This window comes from Geospiza fortis, unplaced genomic scaffold (assembly GCF_000277835.1).
Source record: "Geospiza fortis unplaced genomic scaffold, GeoFor_1.0 scaffold54, whole genome shotgun sequence".
Classification (NCBI taxonomy): domain Eukaryota; kingdom Metazoa; phylum Chordata; class Aves; order Passeriformes; family Thraupidae; genus Geospiza; species Geospiza fortis.
The window spans coordinates 7,748,884-7,754,175 of NW_005054301.1; the positions used below are offsets into that span (position 1 = coordinate 7,748,884).

A 5,292-nucleotide genomic window follows, 5' to 3' on the forward strand; every position below is an offset into this window, starting at 1 on the left:
TGCTGAAGTTACTATGAGAGACCTCCTCCAGCTCTTAGCAGAATAGGATCAAGCCCTTCCATGCTAATAGAGGTTTAATAGCATCAGCACATGCCCAACAACCACCATTATAACCTTGACCCGGTCAGGTGCAATGATATTACTCCTCCTAAATTTATCCTGCATTTCCTCGGTGACAGTAAACAGCTCTCTATCACCTCTCACAGCCCACAATAACCCACAGGCAGTGATACCAATAACTCACTGCTCTTTTGTTATTCTTTTCCCTAGGAAGTCTAATAAGTAATAATAGTGAAAAATAATCACATCCTTCATCCTATCTGCATCCTTCGGCCCCATCAACCTGCACTGCTCAGAATGTTTCAGCCTGATGGTGACTGCTGAAGTACTCAATTGCCATCTTTCTAAAAATAAGTGAGTTACCCCTGAGGAGCCTTTGCTGCGATGTTGAGTGTGGAACAGAGTGCTGGAGCGCAAGAGTCCCCATGTGTACCCTGCTCCATAACTGTACTTCTAGGCTTGCTCCATTTGCGCTGAAAATTTCTTTACAGGGAGCATTGGGGTAGTCTGGCATTATCACTTTAAAAACTTTGTTTCAAGGCTGTTAGAGGGATATCAGCCTGACCTTTTTTCTTGCAGGATTATTTTTAAACCTCAAATTTTTACTACTTTCTTGGACATGCCATGATTTACAGTTTGTCTTTTGCTTTCAGCTCAATAGCCACAGACACAATTTTGCCTTACAAAACTTGATATTTACTTGATAGGATCTATATATATTTCTGCATAATAAAGTGCTCTTCAGACCTTTCCTGTAATGTGGAGATACATTTACCAAATAATCAGTGTTCTAAGAAAATAAAATAGTATAATCCAACAATACTCTCTGCAGATTGTAGGATGCTCCAAACCAAATTATTTTAGTGCTAAAAAAATTATTTTTATTAAAATGGTGTCATGCAGGCAAAACCATTGTCTTCCTGAAACAACAGGCAATTCTTGCCTTGAAATATTCTTAAACAGATGAAACCAACTCAGGCACAGCTTAATCTGTTTTACATCAGGCTTGAACAGAGCTGAACTAGTTCAAAAGACAAGACTATTTTGGTTATCAGTCCAAGAATAACCCTGTATCTCTGCTGCTCCTCCTCTTTCCTCTGCTTGCAGCACCTGTGCTTGTGTGTGTGTGGCTTGTTCACTGAAGGCAGAAAGATCTGGACTTATGGCAAAGTAAATACAGCAAAGGTTCTACTTTAACAAAAGAATTTGACAGCTTCAGTACTATTCTTGCTTGAGACAGAACCAAGAACTAGAGAAGCAATAAAGGAGAGACTAAAGCTAGGAAGTAGAGGTGACACTTTTCTCAACATGCATGTATTGAAAAATGCTTATAGAAAAGGAAAAAACCAGGGAGAATCTGGCATTTTCTTCTAGCATTATCTCACACAGGATTAGGATAATGAGAGAGGCTGCTGTAAGAATGGAGAGCAAGCATGAAGAAACAAGTCAGAGCAATGCTAACATGCACAAAGCTCTGCAGAACCAGCATGGCGTCCTGTTCTCTAAAAGACTCCAGACTTTATTAGAATTAGGAAGAATTAGGATTAGACTGTAGGCAAGTGAGCTCAATTCAGTCTATTTGAATGATTTTGACACTTCATGAAGGAAGAACAGGTTTTACAACGTAGTAACACGGAAAAGTTATGTGCTGAAATTGAGGAGGGAGCAAAGGGGTCTTAAGTGATAAGTCCCTGAATTATGCTAAGAGGCATACCAGCGGGCTCTTTTGATATGGAAAGTGAAATACGACTTGCAACCAACAACTTCCTAGCATGTAGAGGAAGCCTTTCCCACTAGAGAAAGGGTGGACCCAGTATTATGAAAACCAGGTCTGTAGAGAAGTTTGAGAAAGGTCTTCAAAACATGCAAAAGTGGCCTTGTTTTCCTTGTGCTGAAATTAATGGAAAAGCTTTCTTGGCTTCTAAAGATGTAATTACGTTATTCTTTTAGTGAGCATTTTTGGTAAGCTCAGAGGTGAGAAGAGATTTGACTGCCACAGAAGCCAGTAACAGCCAGTCAAAAACCCTCAACACAGCTGCACACAGAACAATGCTTTTTTATGGAGTTTTTTTTTTAAATTTTGCTCTGAAGTCCTCTATGCTACAGGTACACTTAAGTGAAGAAGTCAAATTATGAGTTTTCCTGCTTTTTTTTTTTTTTTTTTTTTTTTTTGATAGGGTTGTTGTCCCAAGATCTGTCTTGGACAGATCTACTCTGGAGTGAAGCCTGATGCATCCAGTTCTAGCTTATAGATTCAATGCCCTGGGATTTCTTACAAAATGGTGAGGAATTTGTCTGCAGAAAGGAAGACCTCAGTGACAAAGGCATTTCGGTGCTTTTTCCCATTCCTCTTATCTAACAATTTAGTTAAATGAACCCCAGATGTCAAGACTGCTTTGTAAGACATAAGCTGCAGGACAAACATGTCCACTAGCCATATAAATAATGGAAACTCATTATTTGTAATCCTTGACTTTTCAATATACAATCTATGCAATCTTCATTACTGGTTGTTTTAAAATTAATGCACCCAGAGCAATGAAATAAGTCTATTTTTTCACATTTTTGAGTAGAAAAAATATGCCTTGGTTACAATCTGAATTTTGTCACGAACAGTGAAAAGTAGATGTCTCTAAAATGGACAACAGGTTTCAAAAATGTATTTGCAGTCACATTCTTTCTGGGTGCCTTGTCTCATCCAGGCCAGCCTATTCCAAAATAGTCAGGAAAAAAAGTGAATGATCCAGAGTCTGCTTGGCAATGAAGAGCTTGCACTGTAATATACACAAGTACCAAAGCTTGGAGGAATAAGGAAAGTGAGATTGTGTATTCTCGAAGTTCTCTGCTAATCTTCACTGACTGAAGTGGGGAAAACTTCTACCACTCATTTCCAGTAGTGTGCTGCACCAATAAAACCCAGGCTCTAATGAAAGGGTAAGGCTCATGGAGGTGTATGAGGCTATTACAGCTTAGACAAAAATCCTGGCAATACTGCAGGGGCAGGAAAGAAATGAGGATGGTGTGAGTATTCAAAGGTTCATAGAAACCAGAACATTATTCATAGAACAATGGTTAGGCTTAGAGAAAAGATTATATAGAAAGGCAAAGCCAAATCAGATGAGTAGCTCATATAACTCAGTACCCTTCCCTCGGACAACAGTACTAGCTATTACTTCTGAAACAAAATGTTCAAAGTGGCTAAGTATAGAACAATTGGCTTCAAAGTGTGCTATCAGAATTGTGTCTGGAAGCTTTCTGAACTTCACTAATTCTTGGACTTTCCCAGGTGTATCTGGGTGTACCAGGAATATCAACACCTTTGAACCATGACAATTCACGTTTGGCTGTTCAAGGTCTCACTTTTTCTGAGTTCTTAAAGAGGCAGGCTACATAGGGCAACTTCTTTTGTGGTGTTATATTAAAGTTAGGGTTCCGCTTTCTCACAGTACTTTTTATCTAGGAATCAATTCCATCATGATGTTCATGCAGTGTGTAACACATCTTTTTCTCTAGAAGCTGCAGAAATTGGAGGAACCTGTAGAAAAACCATGTTTTTCCTGTTCAGTCAGTAAACAATCTTGTAAGATCCAAAGGTTTTCTCTTATTTCTAATGTCCTCTTTGGTGTTATCTTGTTTAGAGCATGAGCTATATACATCAGTATTTTCAGCAGTACAAATATTATCCTGAATAGTTGGTATGTCCTCTGAAGAAAAAGAACCACAAGATTTTATGAGTCTTTTCATAATAGGAGGAATCACCACTTGCTTGTTTACTTCACATAGCAAATGGAAACAAAAATACATCCCACAATCCAAACTCTTTTCTCTTCCTATATGATACTCTTAGGAGTATTGGGATATTTAAAAAAATTTTTTTGCAAATACAAGCAGTATCTTCCGTTTTGTTCTCTCTTATGTACTCCATTTCCACCCCAGTTCAGAAGTGACATTTTAGTTATATTTATCCATGGAATACAAGCGGGTTTTTTTCTGTTTATGGAATCAATGAAGTGTGTTTTTCCAGGGCAGTATCAAAGAGGTTGGGGTGACACAGTAACTAGGAAAAAATTTCCTATAGTAGATGTCATTTTAATTAAGTAGAAAGAAACTTGACACCCTAGAGCCAAAAGCTTAGGCTAGGCAAACTCCAGCTGAAATAAGGTGCAAATCTTTACCAGTGAAGGTGTAAGAGTGATCGATCCTCTATCACTTTAAATTGAAGGTGTATGTCTTTCTGCAGCAGGCAGAGAAACCTGATGTAGAAATTACTGGGTGACATGTGGTCACCTGCTGTGTGCAGGCAGTAAGACAGAAGATACACACTGGCTCTTTCTTGTCTCAGTTTCGGTAACTCTGAGGAATCCTATACCAGCAAAGCCTCTTTGTCCTTGAAAGGTCTCAATGCTCTCTTTTTCAGAAAGGGTATTGCTGGAGATCAAGACCATTAACCACTCAATTACAGAGGTACCTCTTATAACCTGACATCTACATCTATGCTACACCCAACCTGAATTCAATATATAGAGAAGTTTGCAAAGCTTTTACCCTTATAAAACTCTGCAACAGGAACAAATATTTCCATTGGAGAAAAGTACTTCTGTCCCCATGTTTATGCTCAGTATACATGGAAGCACTGCTTCTCTGTACCTATTGTCTCATCCATCACATGTGTAGTCTCAACAAGCCAGTGAACCAATCCCAGCCACCTCTCTTCTCAGGGAATGGCATTACTCACTCATCTCAGCTGTTCACAAGTCCATCCCATATACCTGTACTCCACAGCATTTGAACTCCTAGGGTCTTTCCAGTCTCAGGAACATGGGTTTCTCAACAAAACAAGACAAACTGCCATAACACGGGCACATGAATGTACCGAAATCCTAATTTCCACTGAAAAGTCCACACTAAATCCCCCACTAATCCATAGTGCCTGGTATTGACCAGTTGTTACAGGGGTCCCATACTCAGTCCTGAGACAAGTTCCCTGATGGTTTCAGTCTGTCTAGAGAAAGCAGTCATATGATGGAAACACTTGGGAAGCCATTTTTCTTGACTCTATCCAAGCTACAGTTATTTTGGGCTCTTTGGGTATGTGACTCAAGAGGAAGAGGCCTTCAGAAAGCTTTTACCACCTGTCTTTCACTAAATTTAATACTTCTCTTTCTCACTGCCATAGCTCCACTTTTCTGCCCCCTATGTATCTTCTCTGTTTCCAGTTTAAATGTTTCTGCA

At 39.2% G+C, this 5,292-nt stretch overlaps 1 protein-coding gene across 1 annotated transcript in view; it reads left to right on the plus strand.

Annotated features, from left to right (window-relative positions):
• MBIP (MAP3K12 binding inhibitory protein 1) overlaps window positions 1-5,292 on the plus strand; it is a 106,920-nt gene that overhangs the window by 630 nt on the left and 100,998 nt on the right. The window lies entirely within an intron of this gene.